Below are 24,150 nucleotides of genomic sequence, written 5' to 3' on the forward strand. Positions count from 1 at the left end.
TACAATTATTATTATTATAAAAGGGGGGTTTTACCGTTTAATGACTGGTTTGTCGATTTTATATTTTATATCACAGTTAAAATCTAATGCAAAATATTATATATAACTTGATTCAAAGCGTAAAATAAATAACGATATTTAAATGACGATATATAAAATTGCTATAAAATATGAAATAAAATAATTATACTTATTTAAACTTCCATAATCATAATGTTTGACGTTTTAATTTTAATTTATTACCCTGGGTTAATTGTCCTTTGTCCTGGATTATTTTCATCGGTCATAATTATAAAGTGCGAGTGTCCTCGTTAAATTAACCTTATTCCCGAGGTCAAATATTCCAACTAAATGGGGATTCGAACTGTAACAAGGTTTTAATACTTTTTTTAATGATTACACCAGGTTATCGACTGCGTATAATCCAAGGTTTTAATACTTTGTTAACAATTACACCAATTACCCTTGAATATAATCCACCCCTATTTTAATGAGTCCATTGACTATTAATCCATCCCCGTATCCGGTCAAATGAACAATTATTAGTATTTATAAATATCCCGCCCATCATACCCGATCGAACGTATGTGGCTACTTATAAATACGTCAAATTGTAAATCTCTATATTAATCAAATATAAAGTCCATTAATAACCCATAGTCCAATTTCCACAAGTGTCCGTCTTTTATCCAAACCCCAATTATGGTCCAAAGCCCAATAACCCCGTCTTAATATTTAGTCCAACATCACGATTACTTCGGCTCAAATAAGCATAATAATAACTTAAATACGATACATTAATTTAAAAAAGGAGAATTTAGCTTACAGTGATTATTAATCGCGTAGTGTTACAGGGACAGAGTTTCGACTTTAAAACCCGTAAAATAACCTTTACATTACCCAAACTAACTAATATAAAACTAAATTATATTATATATACATATATATATATACATATATACATATATATACATATATATATATATACATATATATATATATATATATATATATATATATATATATATATATATACAGAGAGAAGAGAGATTGATATTGGTGTGTGTTACTCGTCCAGAATTCGTGGCCTTTTATAGACCTGACCAAGATTTCCCCTCCATGCGATCGCATGGATTTTTAGCTTCCAGGACATGCGATCGCATGGCCAACTGGATCAGACCACTTGCTTTCCAAAAACGTGGGCGACTCGATTATTATATATATATATATATATATATATATATATATATATATATAATATAATATATATAATTTTTATATAATTATATATATATTATATTATATTCTTGTGCATAGTTGACTAGTAATTTTTGCTCCGTTGACTCGTTCGTTGATGCTCGGTTCCGGATTTTTGAACGTCTTTTAGTACGCTTTAATATCTTGTACTTTATGTTTTGCAATTTGTAATTTACACAAAAAATTATTTTCGTTAACTCCCAAAATCCGCGCAAGTCTTTAACTCAGTTTTAGTGGCACTTTTGAGTGCACTATGTCTTTAGTGGCACTTTTCAAGCTTTACTGGCACTTTTTCTTCAATTCTTTAATCTTCGTTCTTCGTCTTCACATTTATTTTTTTAAACGATTACAACTTAAAAATAGAATAATTACAACTAAAAACTTTACATATTGGGATGATATAGCGACTAAATATATGTTCATTTGGAGCACTATCACCAGTTCACCTGGAAAGGTGTTATTATTACGTTTAGTAATCATAGCATGTAGTATTAGACCATGGTTCAAATCAAAGGAATTCTTCATCTTGTAAAACCTAAAAAACAAAAAAAATTCAGAATGGGGGGAGAAGACTAGTTCTTTAGGGTCTGCTAGGGAAAGACCATTCAGATTTCATTCTCGAGAACTACACGAAAATAGAAAATCTAACTCTAGACAGCATTATATTATCTTTAAAAGATTCAAGTCTCCTCACACATAGTTAGCTGTGGTGTCGAACTTGTGATTAACTTCAAATTGGATCATCAACAACTTGTATATCTCTGACTTTTGCTTCAAGCCATTTGCTGATTTCCTCTGTAACATTCACAAATTCAACTAACATCGCCTTTTCTTTAGGCGACAAATAGGATACTAATCGGTTACATAACTTAAAGTTTCCCTTAATCTTAGCATCTTGAATCCATTTATAAAGTTTCTTCGTTGAACTGTTAAAAACAGGATCATCTAATTTCGTATCATTAAGGGGTTCTTTGTTATCAGGTCATCATTGGGTGTTGCTTCATTTTCCCCACACTGAGGCATTTTTATTGGTTCAACAGTTTTAGTTGGTGGAGATTTAGACTTTCGGTTTATAAAGGTGACCGATTTGTCACCATCCCTAAGTGTCATTTTACCTTCTCTTACATCAAAGAACGCCTTGGTGGACGCTAAAAATGGGCGACCTAAAATTAGAGGAATATCAAGGTCTTCCTCCATAGTAATAACTATAAAATCTGCAACAAAAGGTCAAAAATCCCACTTCAACAAGTAAATTGTTGGCTATTCCAACCGGGTGTTTAATGGTTAGGTCAAACGATTGAACACCTATGCTGGTTGGTCTTAATTTACCCACACCTAATCTTTTGTATAAGGAAAGAGGCATAACATTTGCACTTGCTCCTAGATCTGCGAGCTCATTATACATAGCACCATCATTAAGCAAGCAAGAAATGATAAATTCACCTGGGTCTCCTAATTTAGGAGGTGGAGTTGGTTTGTTAACCTTTTCAGGGTGCTCTTTTCTTAGCTCTTCCACTTCTACTTGGACTTCTTGTTCATATTTTACCCCTTTTCTTGGAATGGGAGGTTTATATAGAAATTCTTCTTCATCACTCCAATTTGAAGCCTCCCCATCTTCCAATTTTGGTTTTTCATATGTCGTTGAAAACATTTTTATGTTTTCATTCTGAGGGTTTTCTTTAGTGGTGAAATTTTGATTAACTTCATTGTCAACTTCCATCAGACCATGTATGTAATGTTTAACTCTATGACCATTAACTTTAAATTCAATCTCATTTGAATTTATTAACTCTATTGTTCCGTATGGGAAAACTCTTTTGACTATGAATGGTCCAGACCATCTTGATTTCAATTTTCTGGGAAATAGCTTGAATCGTAAATTGAAAAGAAGAACTCTGTCTACTTCCTTAAATTCTTTTGAACTTCTGATTCTTTTATCATGCCATTTCTTCGTTCTTTCCTTATAGATTAACGAATTTTCATATGCACCATGTCTTAATTCTTCTGATTTGTTTAGTTGACTTAACCGTAGACGTCCAGCTTCATGTAAATCAAGATTACACGTCTTCAAAGCCCAAAATACTTTGTGCTCAATTTCTACTGGAAGGTGACATGATTTTCCGTAAATGAGTTTAAAAGGTGTTGTACCAATTGGAGTTTTGTAGGCTGTTCTAAAAGCCCAAAGTGCATCCACCAATTTCATGGACCATTCCTTCGGATTTGATCCTACGGTTTTATCTAAAATATGTTTTAATGCTCGGTTGGTATTTTCAACTTGTCCACTTGTTTGTGGATGATAAGCGGTTGAGATTTTATGAGTTACTCCATATCTTTTAAGAACTCTCTCAAGTTGATTATTACAGAAATGAGTACCTCGATCATTATTAAAGCTTTTGATGTTTTGAACCTAGCAAAAAGACGTTTTAAGAAGTTGAATACAACTCGTGCATCGTTAGTTGGGAGAGCTTGTGCTTCCGCCCATTTAGATACATAATCAATGGCAACGAGAATGTAGAGATTATTATGAGATTTTGGAAATGGGCCCATAAAGTCAATACCCCAAACGTCAAATACTTCACATACTTGAATGACATTTTGTAGCATTTCATCACGTTGACTTATTTTTTCGGCCCTTTGAAATGCATTACAGGATTTACAAAGAAGGTGCACGTCTTTGAAAATTGAAGGCCAATAGAATCCAGCGTCGTAGACCTTCTTTGCTGTGATTTGAGGCCCATAATGCCCTCCTGTTGGTCTTGTATGACAATAGTTTAAGATTTGACTAGCTTCATCCCCGAATACGCATCGGCATATTATTCCATCGGGGCAACTTTTAAACAAATGTGGATCTTCCCAAAAATAGTGTTTTATATCACTAAAGAATTTCTTTCGTTTTTGGTACGACAACCCTTTTTCAAGGAATCCACATACTAAGTAGTTTGCAAAGTCTGCAAACCATGGAATTTCACTATAATCAATTTGCAAGAGATATTTATCTGGAAAGTTATCTTGTATGGTTGATTCATTTAGAACTTATAATTCGGGATTTTCAAGATGAGAAAGATGATCAGCGGCGAGATTTTCTGCTCCCTTTTTGTGTCGAATTTTAATATCGAACTCTTGTAAGAGTAAGATCCAACGGATTAATCGTGGTGATGAAACATGACTAGGAACTTAGAAATTCAACAGATTTAACTCACACAATGGCGGAATAAGTGAATCAAACCCTCTAGTGAATAGGTTAAGCTTTTTGGGATTAATTTAGTCAAACCACAACTAAATCAAGTGTGATTAGATCAACACCTAGAGCTATTATTCACCACCTGGGTGATTTGGGCTGAGAGAGAATCGGAGGAGCTCACCAGATCTGAGTGTGTGTAACAAATGAGAGGCTTAACCTAAAATGAAGAACATAAGACTTTATATACCCCTGCTGTTGACTCACCCGTACACGTCATCCATCACACGTACGAGTTGGCTTCATTAGCCATACGGGTGATCACTCACTCGTGTCTTCTCATATAGGTTGTAATTGTGACTTAGCTCAGCATCAACCGTGCGTATGAGCCTGTCAGTCGTACGAGTGAGGCTTCACTCGTACGTCTGACTAAGTATAACATAGTCAAACATCCAAATCTCGTTCCTGCAGTTCTTGTAACCACTTACAAACACAGATAGGATAATAACGAGCGATCATGGTGGCCTGTAAACTGTTGTACCTACAATGGACGTGGGTAGATGTCTAGGGACTTGCATAAAATGCATCAACAACTCCCCCTAGGACCTAGAACATCTATTACAATTAAGTAAACGTCCATAAACCATGCAAGTTCATAAACACAAACAGTTTAGTAAAGTTATTACAGATCCAGATTCTCTCTCTCGCATAAACAAACATCAAAATCTAAAAACAAACTAGCAAAACAGTGTCCGACATAGATCAGCTGGCTTGAACTTGGTTTGAGCTTTGAGCATCACTTTTTCTATTGAGTTATGCGTAGTAGACATCGATCACACGTTGATATCTCATAGCTTCCTCTTTTCGATCATCTCTAAAAGTAATGTGATGGCGGTGAAGTGTCTCCACATCAAATCTCGATAAGTTCCTCAGCCACATAGGATCTAAAATCCTCACATTTTCGAACTGTATGCTACCATCTTCTTTCTCAATTCAGTCAGAATCACTGCTTCTTCCGACAACTCATCATAGAACCACCATCTGAAGTTCTTACATATGTCCTTGGGTAATGGCATCAAGGGAGATTGTTTCATATACTTAGCTGGACGGAACTTAACAACATAGATAGGCCCTCCCTTAGAATTTTTCTTTGTTGGGTGTATGGAAAACCTAGCGGCCGTTGACTTAAAGATGTCCCATTTCCCTGTCTTATACTCAAATCTAAGTTTTCTTTAAAACCACCTGGAAAGGTCACAATCTTCAGTGTTCAGCATCTTCAGCTTCGCAAGCTGCATGATCTCGAAGTACGGTAGAGTTTTGAAGTGACTTGGACGTGCCATATAATCTACTCCACCTTCCCTCTTGATTGCAAAACAATTGATCTCCTTGAAATATCCCCAACTCAAAATTTTACCCTTGGAGTACTTCTTGGTTCTTTTACCTTTCTCATAGAAACTAACAAACTTCGGCTCGAGTTCTGGCTTATCTACTTGATCAGGGTTAACAACGTTCTGTCTCCATCAACTTTGACGATCTTCGTCTTCTACAACATTTCTGTTCACTTTAACCCTATCACGTACAAACTAATTATTAATCTCATTCCATCCCTCGGCCTTTGCTTGTTCGGCTCGGAGTTTATTATCTTTCAATTCAGTTTCTTTTCTTTCTTTCTCAACGAGCAGTTTCTCTTATCGGATCTTCTTGTTTCTTTCTATCATAACATCCACTTCTTTCACTTGTTCTTTGTATACCTTCCTCGCCTTTTCTAACCCAATTAAGTTCTTTATTTTCTCCTCATAACTCAGATTGAAGAAATCACTTAAGGTGTTGAGTGACGGATGCGAGTACGGCTCAAGCGAAGGCATAATAATCTCAACTTCTTCTTCTTCTTCTTCATCATCAGATTCTGTCACAAATTCATCCTCGGACTCAATAATCACATCCTCTTTTAACTATCTTTACCAACAGAATCTTCACTCTTCTCATCTTCGAACAGATCAAAATCACTTAAGTTGATATTTTGGATTGATTCGGGAGGGATACTTGACAATGACTCTTCTTGTGGAGCCTTGCTTTCAGCTTCAGCTATCTCTGCATTCTCTGTATCGTTTTCGCTATCGTATGCCATGGCAGCAAGCTGTTCTATCGGAAACTCACTTGGTGGAACGTCCCCCTTTTCTGCATCATTAAAAACATTTGAATAATTCATATAATATTCAGCAGTAAAGACCTCACCATATTCATTAAAACTTCGAATAGGTATCACTAACGGTGATGTTAAAGTAGAGGGGTACGAAATAGTTAGATTTTTATTACGAAATACGATACAAATTACACAAGTTTTATTTATTTATTTAGATTGGGATATACCTAAACCTTGCTACAACACTTATAGGCAGTGTACCTAATCGTAGAGTAGTGTAGTTTTTAGTAAGTCCGGTTCGTTCCACAGGGAGCTAGCTGAGTTTAACGCTATATTTTTTTACAACTATATTTATATAAAATATATATAATTATATATAGTAATATTATTATTATAAAAGGGGGGTTTTACCGTTTAGTGACCGGTTTGTCGATTTTAAATAAAGCGTAAAGATAAATGACGATAATATAAATGACAGAATTTAAATTGCGATAAAGTAAATTGCAGTAATTAAAATGACAATAAATAAAGGTACGATGAAATATGAAATAAAAGTATTATGTTTATTTAAACTTCCGTAATCATGATGTTTGACGTTTTGATTTTAATTAATTGTTACCCGGGTTAATTGTCCTTTGTCCTGGATTATTTGATACCTATTTGGTTTTTGTCCATAATAGTCCATCGGTCATAATTATAAAATGCTCGTCAAATTAACCTTATTCCCGAAGTCAAATATTCCAACTAATTAGGGATTCGAACTGTAACAAGGTTTTAATACTTTGTTTAACAATTACACCAATTATCCTTATATGTAATCCACCCCTGTTTTAATGAGATATGAATATTAATTTACCCACTTGATCAGTATGAATAATCAATTACCCAACCCGAATAATTAATTAAATGATCGTAAAAGATGTCGTATAAACGACACTAAATAGAACATACATAATCATTTTAATAATTATTAGATTAACTAATTTGAAGATAGGTTCGACAGATTCTAATGAGTTATCATTCGATTGGACAATACCCCCTTATCTATTAATAGTCAATAGTCCAATGTCCACAAGTGTTGGTCTTTTGTCCAAACCTTTGTAGTGACCCGAACTTTTCCATGTTTATATATATTAATTGAGATTGATATTTACATGATTAAATGTTTCCAACATGTTAAGCAATCAAACTTGTTAAGACTTGATTAATTGAAATATGTTTCATATAGACAATTGACCACCCAAGTTGACCGGCGATTCACGAATGTTAAAACTTGTAAAAATGACATGACGATATATATATGGATATACATATGGTTAACATGAGATTATGATAAGTAAGTATCTCCATAAGTATATTAACAATGAGTTATATACATATAAATAAGACTACTAACTTAAGGATTTCGAAACGAGACATATATGTAACGATTATCGTTGTAACGACATTTAAATGTATATATATCATATTAAGATATATTAATATATCATAATATCATGATAATATAATAATTTAACATCTCATTAGATATAATAAACAATGGGTTAACAACATTAATTGAGATCGTTAACTTAAAGGTTTCAAAACAACACTTACATGTAACGACTAACGATGACTTAACGACTCAGTTAAAATGTATATACATGTAGTGTATTTAGATGTATTAAAATACTTTTGGAAGACTTCAAGACATATATCAAAACACTCATACTTAACGAAAATGGTTACAGTTACTTTTCTATTTTTTTCTTTCATCAAGAATTCTAGTCGTATTCTTACCCGTATTATACACAGCTTCAAAACGTACTTACTATGAGTATATACCAATAGGAACTAGCATGGGATTCCACTCTTGATTATGTCATGTATGACTAATCAATTTTAACTTCTACCATGAGCTAGTCAACTAACTAGAACTCCTTTTAACCCCACTCACCACTCACCAATTACCACTCATCATTCACTCCATTTCACTTCCAATTCCCTTTCTAATTCTCCCTCAACACACACACACACACTCTATTATGAACGTATTTTTCCAGTAGTTAATCATCATCTTCATCAAAAATCACTTCAAGAATCAAGCTATAATCATCATAGGAAGAACACTTCAAGAACACTTCAAAAATCCCTTCAAGTTTACTAATTTACTTTCAAGCTTTCTAATCCATTCCAAGTAATCATCTAAGATCAAGAAACCTTTGTTATATATACAGTAGGTTATCTTTCTTATTCAAGGTAATATTCATATTCAAACTTTGATTCAATTTCTATAACTATAAACTATCTTAATTCGAGTAAAAATCTTACTTGAACTTGTTTTTGTGTCATGATCCTACTTCAAGAACTTTCAAGCCATCCAAGATCCTTTGAAGCTAGATCATTTCTTGTCACTTCCAGTAGGTTTACCTACTAAACTTGAGGTAGTAATGATGTTCATAACATCATTCGATTCATATATATAAAACTATCTTATTCGAAGGTTTAAACTCGTAATCACTAGAACATAGTTTAGTTAATTCTAAACTTGTTCGCAAACAAAAGTTAATCCTTCTAACTTGACTTTTAAAATTAACTACACACATGTTATATATCTATATGATATGCTAACTTAATGATTTAAAACCTGGAAACACGAAAAACACCGTAAAACCGGATTTACGCCGTCGTAGAAACACCGCGGGCTGTTTTAGGTTAGTTAATTAAAAACTATGATAAACTTTGATTTAAAAGTTGTTATTCTGAGAAAATGATTTTTATTATGAACATGAAACTTGATAATGCTAAAAACGAACATATATTTCATAGCATTATTCCTCAAGAAAGACAAGCTTTTAGTTGCAATTGTTCTATTTACAAGTGATATTCGTTTAAATAATAAAAGGTGAAGACAAAAGACAGATTCGACGATTTGAAGACGCAAACGACCAAAAAGCTCAAAAGTACAAAAGACAATCAAAAAGGTTCCAATTATTGATAAGAAACGTCTCAAAATCACAAGAGTACAAGATTCAAAACGCAAAGTACAAGATATTAAATTGTACGCGAGGACGTTCGAAAAACCGGAACCGGGACCAGAGTCAATTCTTAACGCTCGACGCAACGGACTAAAAATTACAAGTTAACTATATATATAAATATAATATAATATATAATTAATTATATTAATTATATATATATTATATATATATATTTAAAACCGTCGGCAGCAGGAAACTCCAAGGGTGTGAAATGAAAATACCTCTCCGCGACTCGCGGAGTTTGAAGGGCTTTTTGCCGCGAGTCGCGGAGCCCCAAAATTCATTTCTGGCTATAAAGCCAACCGAATTCTGATCGAATTTAACATCTTTTTTCTCAATCTCTCTCAATATATACGAGTAATATATATTTATATTTATAATTTATATTTTAATTTTAATTATAATTCTAATAATAAGGGTATGTTAGCGAATGTTGTAAGGGTGTAAGTCGAAATTCTGTCCGTGTAACGCTACGCTATTTTTAATCATTGTAAGTTATGTTCAACCTTTTTATATTAATGTCTCGTAGCTAAGTTATTATTATGCTTGTTTAAAACGAAGTAATCATGATGTTGGGCTAATTACTAAAATTGGGTAATTGGGCTTTGTACCATAATTGGGGTTTGGACAAAAGAACGACACTTGTGGAAACTAGACTATGGGCTATTAATGGGCTTTATATTTGTTTAACTAAATGAAAGTTTGTTAATGTTAATATAAAGATTTACAATTGGGCGTCCCTATAAATTACCATATACACTCGATCGGACACGATGGGCGGGGTATTTATATGTACGAATAATCGTTCATTTAACCGGACACGGGAATGGATTAATAGCCACTAGAATAATTAAAACAGGGGTGAAATTACATTCAAGGGTAATTGGTGTAATTGTTAACAAAGTAGTAAAACCTTGGTTTACACGCAGTCGATAACCTGGTGTATTCATTAAACAAAGTATTAAAACCTTGTTACAATTCGAATCCCCAATTAGTTGGAATATTTATCTTCGGGTATAATAATAATTTGACAAGGACACTTGCAATTTATATTTATGACTGATGGACTGTTATGGACAAAAACCAGACGGACATATTGAATAATCCAGGACAAAGGACAATTAACCCAAGGGCATAAAACTAAAATCAACACGTCAAACATCATGATTACGGAAGTTTAAATAAGCATAATTCTTTTATTTCATATTTAATTTCCTTTATTTTATATTTAATTGCACTTCTAATTATCGCACTTTTATTTATTGTTATTTTATTTAATCGCACTTTTAATTACCGTACTTTTAATTATCGCAATTTTATTTTATCGCATTTTTATTATTCGCAATTTCATTATCGTCATTTACTTTACGCTTTAATTTAAAGTCTTGTATTTATTTTATATTTTACATTAGGTTTTAACTGCGACTAAAGTTTTAAAATCGACAAACCGGTCATTAAACGGTAAAAACCCCCCTTTATAATAATAATATTACCTATATATATATTTGTATTTTTATAAAAGTAAACTAATATAGCGTTGAGCTTTGTTTAAAGATTTCCCTGTGGAACGAACCGGACTTACTAAAAACTACACTACTGTACGATTAGGTACACTGCCTATAAGTGTTGTAGCAAGGTTTAAGTATATCCATTCTATAAATAAATAAATATCTTGTGTAAAATTGTATCGTATTTAATAGTATTTTCTGCTAAAATTTAATAGTATTTTATACCCCTCTGCTTTGACATCAAGTATTTTTGGCGCCGCTGCCGGGGATTAGTATCTTAAAAACCTGAAGCGCAACGCTAATATAAAAAGAAAAAAAAAAAAGATTTTTATCTACTTTTATTAAAAGTCGTTTTTGTAAAAATTACGTTTTAATTATTCAAAAATATAAACAAAAATATAAGTATTTTTTAGGATTTTGTTAAATATTTAAGTTTTATAAGTTTCTTTATCTTTATTTTAATTTATAAAAATATAAATTTTATTAAAAATCGTTTATTTAAATTAAAAACAGAAAACATAAATAAAAAAAAAAAAAAAATAAAGAAAAACGCGTAAAAACAAAACCTGTCAACTGAATTCCTGAACCCCGCGACTTGCGGGGTTTTCTTCTCTTTTTGCCGCGACTCGCGGAGGCCCTCTGACACACGGACAAAACCCTAATCACGGGTTTTAATTTATTATTATTATTATTAATTACTTAATTATTATTATTATTATTAATTTTAGTTTTATTTTTACTTTTTACTTTATATTTATGTATTTTGTTTAATTAGTTTTATTAAAATTGTAAAATTAGTAGTTTTAATTAAATAAATAATATAAAAATAATATTTTTATAAAAATTGTACTTTTTACAACTTTTTGTATATTTTTATATTTTGTACCTTTTTAATCGTTGTAGCGTAACTTTTGTATTTTTAGCTCATATTTAATTTTAAACTTAGTTTTTGCTATAGTTATTTTTACTCCTAGATTTTTAGGCTTTGCCGTAGAATTCCTTAAGTGCTTTTTCTTTAGACTAAGATTTAGGTGCTTTAGAATTTTGCGACGCCTTTTTACGTTTTAGTTTCTTTTTAAGTTATTTCCATTTGGGATTTAGTTTTTCCTTGTAAGCTTTAATATTTTTAGACATTTTAATATGTATCAATTATCATTCCAATTAGTAATTTCAATTTGTGATTATAATTTTAAGTTAGTTGTAGTAATAAGGTTAAATTAGTTAAGTATTTTTAAGTTTTTTTTTTTTTTTTTAAGTTTCTTTTATTTTTCCGTCACCTTTTATTTTTCAACCATTTTTCTTTTTCGACATTTTTCGACGCGCACTCTTTTTCTCTCTTATTTCTCGCTATTCTAGTTTTAGGACTTAGAATTTTTTCTACTTCTTATCTAAATTTCTTAAAATTACGAAAATTTATTTTAAGTGGTTAAATTGATAGACATCAAAATTTTCTGGTTCGTAGTAATAGTTGGATTTGTACGTGGACCGGGTTATTGGAGCCAAACAGTCCTCAATTATATTGAGACCAAACGAATCCTGCCCCTCTGCTGCATCTTTTGGCTATTCGAAACGTGGGCAAAATCAGAAAAGTCTATTGATTGGATAACTTATTATAATTTTTCTTTCCTTTTTAAAACTAATAGGATATTCTGTGAATGCACCGAGCAAGACGTTCATCACCTTTTGTACGTTCACCACCTGTAACTAGATCAAGACATCGTTTAACAAATATAACCGCCGTTGATTTTTCTTTAGAATCATCATCCAGTCAACCAAGTACTTCAGTCCAAATTTCCGATAATCCATTTTTTGAACCCGACCTCACAATTGAGAATCCAGAAAATATTCAGGAACGGTTCATAGATCCTGAACCATTAAACTTTCCTCCGGAACCACCAATCATTCAAACAGAGATTGTTGAGGAACGAACTATTAAATCAGAATCATCTAGTGATACCGATTCAACAAATTCAATTATGGAGAATCTGGAACCTTTAAGTATGGAAGACCGAATGAGAGCTAAACGCACTGGCCAAGGTCACGCAATTACTCATCCAGACATTAATGCGCCAGATTATGAAATCAAAGGACAAATTCTACACATGGTGACTAATCAATGCCAATTTAGTGGTGCGCCGAAGGAAGATCCAAATGAACATCTACGTACCTTTAATAGGATCTGCACACTATTTAAAATCCGAGAAGTGGAGGATGAACAGATATATCTCATGTTATTTCCCTGGACTTTAAAGGGAGAAGCCAAAGATTGGTTGGAATCGTTACCTGAAGGGGCGATTGATACATGGGACGTTTTAATTGACAAATTTCTTAAACAATTTTTTCCTGCATCTAAAGCCGTAAGACTTCAAGCAGAAATTGTTACGTTCACACAGAAGCCAAATGAAACTCTATATGAGGCGTGGACAAGATATGGAAAGTTGTTAAGAGGATGTCCGCAACATGGTTTAGACACTTGTCAAATAGTACAAATATTCTACCGAGGATGCGACATCACTACAAGGAAAGACATAGATATAGCAGCTGGTGGTTCTATTATGAAGAAAACCGAAATTGATGCTTACAAAATTATTGATAACACTGCTTCCCACTCACATGAGTGGCACCAAGAAAAAGATATCATTAGATCATCTAAAGCAGCTAGAGCCGATTCTAGCCATGACTTAGATTCCATTTCAGCAAAGATAGATGCTTTCGAAAGACGAATGGAAAAGATGACTAAAGATATTCATGCTATACGAATTAGTTGTGAGCAGTGTGGAGGACCACATTTGACAAAAGATTGTCTCAGTATTGAATTAACAATGGAACAAAGAGAGAATATTTCATACATAAACCAAAGGCCTGGAAATAATTATCAGAATAATTATCAACCGCCAAGACCGACTTACAATCAAAACCAGAATTATAACCGAAATATTCCATACAACAACCAACAAGGTCCTAGCAATCAACAAGTATCCAATAATACTTACAATCAGCAAAGACCGAATTTTCAAAACAAACCACCACAACAAACCGATGATAAAAAGCCGAATTTAGAAGATATGATGACGAAGCTAGTTGAAACTCAAACGCAGTTTTTCACATCTCAAAAACAAACCAATGAACAAAATGCTCAAGCATTTAGAAATCAACAAGCTTCTATTCAAAATCTGGAACAAGAAGTGAGTAACCTAGCAAGGTTAATAGGTGAAAGAAAACCGGGAAGTCTACCTAGCGATACAAATGCTAACCCCCGGAATGAAACAGCTAAAGCTATTACCACAAGAAGTGGTACAACACTTAAACCACCTGAAATACCTATAACTTCTGATGAAACTATTCCTACTCCACAAGAACCACAACCTGATCAAGATAAGGAAAAAGAACCGGTAGTTGAAAAGGTTAATGAAGATAACACAGTTAAGGATAAACCTTATGTTAAACCATATCAACCACCACTTCCATACCCGAGTAAAATGAAGAAGGAAAAACTTGAAGCCGAGCAATCCAAATTCTTGGATATGTTTAAACAGATAAATGTAAATCTTCCTTTCATTGATGTGATTTCAGGAATGCCAAGGTATGCTAAATTCTTGAAAGATCTAATCACGAATAGAAGGAAAATGGAAGAACTCTCGGCTGTTACTATGAATGCTAATTGTTCAGCAGTGCTGTTGAATAAGATACCAGAAAAACTATCTGATCCAGGAAGTTTCACAATACCATGTTTTCTGGGTAGTCTTAGTTCAATAGAAGCATTGGCAGATTTAGGTGCTAGTATAAATCTAATGCCGTATTCACTATACGCTAAACTAGACCTTGGGGAATTAAAACCAACAAGAATAAGCATACAACTAGCCGATAGATCAATAAAATATCCTAGAGGGATAATGGAGAACATGCTAGTTAAAGTTGGTACTTTAGTATTTCCTGTAGATTTTGTTGTTTTAGACATGGAAGAAGATTCTCAAGTTCCTCTCATATTAGGAAGACCATTCTTAAACACGGCTAAAGCAATGATAGACGTGTTCGGTAAGAAACTGACCCTAAGTATAGAGGATGAGAGTGTTACCTTTTCAGTGGATAGAGCCATGCAACAACCACAATCTGCAGATGATACATGTTATTATATTAAAACTATAGATGCACATGCAGAATTATTAGAAGAATTTCCAGAATTACAAGGAACAGGAAAATGTTCTTTAGGAGAAGGAAATGAACCAATTGATGAAGCTGAAATGTTAGCTACACTTATAGCTAATGGATATGAACCAACAACAGAAGAAATTCAAATGCTAAAAGAAGAAGACAGATATCGATATAAATCATCGATAGAAGAACCTCCGAAATTAGAGTTAAAGCCACTTCCAAACCATTTGGAATACGCTTATTTACATGGTGAATCTGAATTACCTGTAATAATATCGTCTTCTCTTACTGAAAATGAGAAATCACAACTCATTTCTGTGTTGAAAGCTCATAAACCAGCCATTGCATGGAAGATTCATGATATTAAAGGAATAAGTCCTTCGTATTGCACACATAAAATCCTTATGGAAGAAGGTCATAAAACGTATGTGCAACGCCAACGAAGACTAAATCCTAATATGCAAGATGTAGTTAAGAAAGAGATTATTAAACTGCTAGATGCAGGTTTAATTTACCCAATTTCTGATAGCCCATGGGTAAGCCCCGTTCAATGCGTGCCTAAGAAGGGTGGCATGACTGTCATCACAAATGAGAAAAATGAGCTTATTCCTACTAGGACTGTAACAGGATGGCGTGTATGTATTGATTATAGAAAATTAAATGACGCCACCAGAAAAGATCACTTTCCCTTACCTTTCATAGATCAAATGTTGGAAAGATTAGCCGGAAATAGTTACTATTGTTTTCTAGATGGATTTTCCGGATATTTTCAAATTCCAATAGCACCCGAAGATCAAGAGAAAACAACATTTACGTGCCCTTATGGTACTTTTGCTTACAAACGCATGCCATTTGGACTTTGTAACGCCCCTGCAACCTTTCAAAGGTGCATGATGGCGATTTTTCATGACATGATAGAAGAATGCATGGAAGTATTCATGGATGACTTTTCAGTCTTCGGTGATACATTTAAATCATGTCTAGTTAATCTGGAACGAATGCTAATTAGATGCGAAAAATCAAATCTAGTACTTAATTGGGAGAAATGCCATTTTATGGTTAAAGAAGGCATCGTTCTTGGACATAAAATTTCAAAAAAAGGAATTGAAGTGGATAGAGCTAAAGTAGATGTAATTGATAAACTTCCACATCCCACCAATGTTAGAGGAGTTAGGAGTTTTCTAGGGCATGCCGGTTTTTACCGACGTTTCATAAAAGATTTTTCTAAAATTGCCACTCCTATGAATAAACTCCTAGAAAAGGATGCGCCATTCATCTTTTCAGATGAGTGTATCAAATCTTTTAATATTCTTAAAGAAAAACTCACTAATGCACCGATCATGATAACACCAAATTGGAATCTACCATTTGAACTAATGTGCGATGCAAGTGATTTTGCAATGGGAGCCGTTTTAGGACAAAGGATTGAAAAACGATTTCAACCTATATATTATGCTAGTAAGACATTACAAGGAGCACAAACGAACTATACAACTACTGAAAAAGAACTCCTTGCTATTGTCTTTGCTTTTGACAAATTTCGATCATATCTCGTTCTAGCAAAAACGGTGGTCTATACCGACCATTCTGCTCTTAGATACCTATTTTCAAAACAAGATGCTAAACCAAGATTAATCCGTTGGATCTTACTCTTACAAGAGTTTGATATTGAAATCCGAGATAAAAAAGGAGCAGAAAATCTCGCCGCTGATCATCTTTCTCGTCTTGAAAATCCCGAATTAGAAGTTCTGAATGAATCGGCCATACAAGACAACTTTCCTGATGAATATCTATTGAAGATAGATTATAAAGAAATCCTATGGTTTGCAGACTATGCAAACTACTTAGTTTGTGGATTCCTTGAAAAAGGATTATCGTACCAAAGACGAAAGAAATTCTTCAGTGATATAAAACACTATTTCTGGGAAGATCCACATCTGTTTAAAAGTTGTCCCGATGGAATAATACGCCGATGTGTATTTGGAGATGAAGCTAGTAAAATTTTAAACCATTGTCACACAGGACCAACAGGAGGGCATTATGGGCCTCAACTAACAGCAAGAAAAGTTTATGAAGCTGGATTCTATTGGCCTACAATTTACAAAGACGCACACCTTCTTTGCAAATCCTGTGATGCATGTCAAAGGGCCGAAAAAATAAGTCAACGTGATGAAATGCCACAAAATGTCATCCAAGTATGTGAAGTATTTGACATTTGGGGTATTGACTTTATGGGTCCATTTCCAAAATCTCATAATAATCTATATATACTCGTAGCCATTGACTATGTATCTAAATGGGCGGAAGCACAAGCTCTCCCAACTAACGATGCACGAGTTGTAGTCAACTTTTTAAAACGTCTTTTTGCAAGGTTTGGAACACCGAAAGCTTTAATAAGTGATCGGGGTACTCATTTCTGTAACAATCAACTTGAGAAAGTTCTTAAAAGATATGGAGTAACTCATAAAATCTCCACCGCATATCATCCACAAACAAGTGGACAAGTTGAAAATACAAACCGAGCTTTAAAACGTATTCTAGAGAAAACCGTAGGATCAAATTCGAAGGAATGGTCCATTAAATTGGAGGATGCACTCTGGGCTTTTAGAACAGCCTACAAAACTCCAATTGGAACCACACCTTTTAGACTTGTTTATGGAAAAGCATGTCATCTTCCAGTAGAAATTGAACACAAAGCATTTTGGGCTTTGAAGACATGTAATCTTGATTTACATGAAGCTGGACGTCTACGATTAAGTCAACTAAACGAATTAGAAGAATTAAGACATGAAGCATATGAAAATTCGTTAATCTATAAAGAAAGAACGAAGAAATGGCATGATAAAAGAATCAGAAGTTCAAAAGAATTCAAAGAAGGAGACAGAGTTCTTCTTTTCAATTCACGATTCAAGCTATTTCCTGGAAAATTGAAATCAAGATGGTCTGGACCATTCATAGTCAAAAGAGTTTTCCCATACGGAACAATAGAATTGATAAATTCAAATGGGATTGAATTTAAAGTTAATGGTCACAGAGTTAAACATTACATACATGGTCCGATGGAAGTCGACAACGAAGTTAATCACAATTTCGACACCACAGCTAACTAAGTGTGGGGAGAATCAAGTCTTTAAAAGATAATATGTATTTCTGTTAAGAGTTAGATTGTCTGTTTTCGTGTAGTTCTCGAAAATGGAACACGTATGGTCTTTCCCTAGCAGACCCTAAAGAACTAGTCTTCTCCCCCCATTCTGAATTTTTATTTTTTTTAGGTTTTTACGAAATGAAGACTGCCTGTGAACTAAACCATGGTCTAATGCTACACGCTTTGATCACTAAACGTAATAATGACATACTACCGAGTGAATTAGTATCAGTAATCAGAGAAAGAATGGACGGAGTTAGAAAAGGATCCAGATGCGAAGATAATAAGTTACAATTTGGTAAAGGAAAATCAAAATCCGCAGCAAAAAGAAGAGCACGACACCTAGAAAAATGTCACAAATGCGGAAAATGGTCACATGGAGGTAAATGTTCAAATAATCAAACCTATTCAAATACCGAATTTGTTACTTTATGCAGAGACGGACCGTTCATATGTTTAGAAGAAAAGACAATGAATGCTCGAGGTTACGCCTATGCAGCCATGGAAAACCAATTAAACCGACTATCTTATGAATATAATAGATCATATAACTAAGAAATCTATTTCACAGGTATGTCTGTACAGTTTTTATTTTTATTTTTAACCTTTTGATAATAAACGCTAATTTGTTCGCTAAAAAGTATTAAATTGGTATTAAATAAAATTAGGTTTGGCGACCGAAATTATTGATATCCTTCAAAAATTTATTACATCACTGCGAAATTTAACGTTTATTCTTAAGGTATAAATATCTTTAATCAATCAACCCAAAATATTTCAAAAATTCGTCATGAGTTAAATTAGGTCTTGGAACCGAAATTACTTTACCGAAAAGAGGGGCGCATATTTTTGATAATATTTGATTGATTAAAGTGGAATAAAAAGACAAAAAGATTTTCAATTTTATTTTTACCATGTTTTTAAAATTAATATTTAAATCTTAAATTAATATTGTAAACTTTGTAAAAACAATATTTTTAAAATTGTAAATATTTGAAAAATTAATATAAGTTTGGTGTAAATTTATAATATGAATTTTTAAATTAAGTTTGGTTTGAATTTTTAATTTTTAAAATATGAAATTTTAATTTTATGCATTTCAAATTTTAAGTTTGGTGTGAATTTTTAATTTTTAATATTAATTTTGAATTTTATATTTATGTTGTGTGAATTTAAAAACAAAAATTTACTTTATCTCATTAAGTTAAAAATATGACTTTTAAAATTCGTCGTAAGTTGAAGACTAGGTCTTTGAACCGAAATTGCTTTACCCGAGGGAGGGACGAGAACTTTTATTATCAATATTTTTAATCTTGTTGATTTAAAGTATGCCAAAAACATAAAAAAACCCAAAAAATCTTAGCTTTTAAAACAATCGCTACAAAAAGACAAATTTTAAAATTTTGTCGAGGGACGGACTAGGACATCAATCCGAAACGACCTTGTCCTAAATAACAAGGGAAACAAAATTTTAAAATTAATTTCTTAATTGTTTTATAAGTTAAAGATTATAAAAAAAAAAAAAAAAAAAAAAAAAAAAAAAAAAAAAAATAACTCCGCGACTCGCGGAGTTTTCAGTGAAAACCTCCGCGACTCGCGGAGGGACAAAATTACAGAAAAAAAAATATAACCAGCTGCACGAACAGAATAACACACACACACATACTGCACTTCGAAAAAACCCGAAAAAACCCACAAAAATCATCCCAAAAACTCAATTTTTCACCGTTAATCTTCAAATTTTTCACTACAATCATGTTGAGAAGGATGATATCTAGGAACTACTCAAGAAAACAGGTACAATTACACCCCAAATCACCTTTAAATCCGAATTTTAGTGTGTTCTTGAGCATATTTTCATAATTTGAATTTTGTTAATTTTTAGTGTAATTAGTGTTAAATTGTTAGTATATTATGCATGTATAACCTAGATTGATGCTTGTTAACATGATTTGAAGCCAAAAACTTCAAAATCTTTAGAATCTAGGGTTTGTGTTCTTGAGCAATTTGGGGCTTTTTGATATAAACAGGTTATGGCCGATTTTTGTCATGAATTATTGCTAAATTGAGTAGTGTAACATGTCTAGGTAGTTAAATGATCCAAACTTTGAGCCTAAACATGATTTTGAGAATTAAAGTGGACTTTTTCAAGTCCAAAATTCATGAACTTGATTTTTGAAAGATAATGCCATTTGAGACTTGTTTATTTGCTAGTAATGATTATTTTGACATGTTATTTGAGTTGAATGCTTATGAACTTGGCGAAAATTTTCATATATGATTATTTGAAAAAGTGTAGATTTGATAAAAATGTGAAAATAAGCTTAAGTTTGATATAAATTGATAATGTCATTGTAATTATTTTAATTGATGATTTTGCTGACACTAATGCATATTTGGATGCACAAAATTTGTGTTTGATGTGTTTTGCAGAATGAAAGGGGTGAATCTTCATCCCAAGCCCGCCATGCTCCTGCTGAGAACTTGGAACAACAGGAGGTAGATAACTACTACAAGCAGGATGTACCTCATCCAGTCATGACCTTTTCAGATATGCACTTGGAACAGTTGCACCCGAACCTGCGATTTGACAGACTTTGGATAGATTATCCAAAATATCAACGGGGTTTGCATACTCTTCATTCCAAGGTTGTTGAGGTACCGAGGGTCATAGAATGGGGACCCTTGGAAGCTGTAGAATTGGCCGGGCCAATTAGGGAATTACTGGTACAGAGGTATGGTAATTCTTCTTTTAATGACTGGATATGTTTATTCACCATACGCAGACCTGTATATAAAGTATGGTGTGAAGAGTTGTTATGTAGTATAGAGTTGAATGATCGGGTAGCTAGTTTGACCGATCGTTCTTTTATTAGATTTTTGTTAGGCGGTTCGATGCGCCACATGTCTTTACTGGACATGGCTCAGGCTTTACGTATATATACGCCTGAGGAATTAGCGTCTGCCGATTGTAGAGGATTGATACTAAACGGTAGGAAAATAGATGAAAATTTTGATACACACGGTGTGTGGAGTCAAATGACAAGCCATCACCGTTTTAAAGGAGGAAACTACTCTTATTTGGATATAGATAGAGCCGAATTAAGAGTAATACATAGATTTTTAGCTAACTCGATTACACAAAGGGGTAAAAACAAAGAAAAGGTAAATGAACAAGATTTGTTTTACCATATGTGTATTCGAGACCCACACAGCGCTGTAAGTATACCATATTGTGTGGGTTATTATTTATCAGCTATGGTTCGAGGGATGCGTCCACATAGCATAATAGGAGGTGGTATTTTTATTACTTTGATTGGTGAATATCTCGGTGTGGATATAAGTCGGGGGGGATTATTAGTAGAAGAGCCAGAACCCCGCGACACTATAGGTTTAAATGTATACCATGGTGCGAAAGTGTTGAAGCGGCGAAATAACGCCGCAGTACGATACAATGGTAGACATCCACAGGTAGAGAGAAACCAGGAACAAGGTAATGTAGGAGGGGGGCAAGAAATACATAGGTTTATAGCTTCTCAGGAATACGAAAATGCTAGACAGAGAGCATTTGAAGATTGGCAAGTTCATCAGAACCAGATCATAGCGCATTGCCAACATATAGGTAGAAACTATATTCCTACACCGAAACCCGTCTTCCCTCCTTGGTCGATAGAGATGCAGCCACCATATCCTACGTATGACCCTGCCGAGGCATTCTATAGCACTTATGGTTATGCGTGGAACCCCTATTGGTACCAATATCATCCTTAGTTTACTTATTTTTATTTTCATTTTGTAATTTGTAATTATTGATATGTTTAATATTTTTTGTTAATATTGTAATCATTTTTATAATTTCTAACTTTTATTCTTAGATTTTAATAATTTTTGAATGTGGGGTAATAAACCAAACTTCAAAAATATGTATATATGTTTGCAGTTTATCTTATGTACACAACAGGGTAAAACAACGCATTTTCAAAGACTGGCATTAAGTTCAGAAAAAGCAAGTAATTTTGACGACAATGATGCAAAATGTATGTGAAATAACAACAAGACGGAATGAAAAAAATGACGTGCACCATTTATCATTCAGCAAACAAACGCCAATATATTTGGAAACTTTGGTAAAAATTTAATCATTTTCACACAAATCACCCTCAATAATTTAAATTGTTACTGATTTCTTGCAAATGAGGGCATTGCAAGATCTTAAGTGTGGGAAGGGATTAAATTCTTCGGATTTTAAAACTTTTACTTTATACACTTGGTTACCATTAAAAATACTAGTAAAGCAGTAGTAGTATTAGAATCTAGTGCTCTCTGATAAAAAAGAACAGCCCTAGTCTTATATACTGACTACCCAATTCTAGTAAAATTTTTCAAAATTTTCAATTAAATGAATTCAAAATCATGTTTATACATATTTATGAACGATAAAACTAGGTTTTAACACCGAAATTATTGTTACCTCGGAAAGGACATAAATTGAGAAACAAACTAAAATGTTAAAATTCATTTAAAATGGAATAGAGGACGATAAAAAGGAAAATAAAAGCCAAGTGTGGGAAAATTTACCAAGTTATTTTAAACATATGTCACATATATTTGTAACAAATAACTGAAAATACTTTTGCTTTGGACTAAACTAAACTGTTTTACCCAATGAAAGAAAAGAAGAGATGGATCTACACGATGAATCAATTCCATCATTAAAAGGAAGTAAAGTCTTCCGAAAAAGACACGCGCTTCTTGATTTAGGTCAAGAAGTTGTCGTCCAGACCAGCTGTAGGTTGACGAAAAATCTAGAAAAGTCATCACTAAAATCAGCAGGAAATCCACGGACCTCAGCATTAAACAGGGTCGCCAAGTGGTCAGATTTATCCTAACCATGAGAAGGATTTATCTCGTACAATGGGGAGGCACCGTGCAAATTAGCTGGATAAGACTAATGAATCAGATCCCCAGAAAGGATAATCTCCTTAAAGATTAAAAATCAGCTTTTAAGACTGATATTACTCAATCCTAGAGATTGACCTTAAAGATTGAGAATTCAAACTCATGGAATTCGATGATATCTAAACTCGAGCTTAAACGAAAAAATATTTTGATCAAAATTATAAACCGATTTGTTTTCTGAAAACCCTATTTTCAATGCGTTCATTACCATTGAACGTAAAATCCTAGGAATTCACCTGGAATTCATTAGGTCACCTGATTTAAATCGGGTGTCAACCGTAAGAACGGTGGTTGCATAACATGGTCAAAGATAGGACCTTGTGCCAGACCGACAAATTATAAGGGTGAGCTTTACTATTGCTCCTACCAAGGATAGTAATTGCGTCCGACACGTTATAGACCATAATCAAAAGCATGTCACGGGACATTGCCTTAAACAGTTGCTTGTTCAACGCTTTCCTTTAAAACCGGACGGTAGTTTGCCGAAAGGTAATATACGGAACAAGTAAACTGGACGTGTTGCTCTCCAAATACAAGGTTAGCAAGTGGGTGACACAAAACCGCAAGTTTTGAGCTAAAATTTTCAAATCTGAAACCCACCAAACCCACAAAAATATTTTGCAAACACCGGTAAAGGGTTATTCCGGAAAATTTATCTAGGGTAAAAACTAGATTTCAAAAGATCAAATGTTTTCATAAAGATCCAATTTCCTTAATGGATCTAAATTTTTATAGTCATGTGGGACTGTAAACCATATCGTTACTACCATTGTTTATACCGCCGTATA

The sequence above is a fragment of the Rutidosis leptorrhynchoides genome, chromosome 6 (assembly GCF_046630445.1).
Source record: "Rutidosis leptorrhynchoides isolate AG116_Rl617_1_P2 chromosome 6, CSIRO_AGI_Rlap_v1, whole genome shotgun sequence".
Lineage (NCBI taxonomy): Eukaryota > Viridiplantae > Streptophyta > Magnoliopsida > Asterales > Asteraceae > Rutidosis > Rutidosis leptorrhynchoides.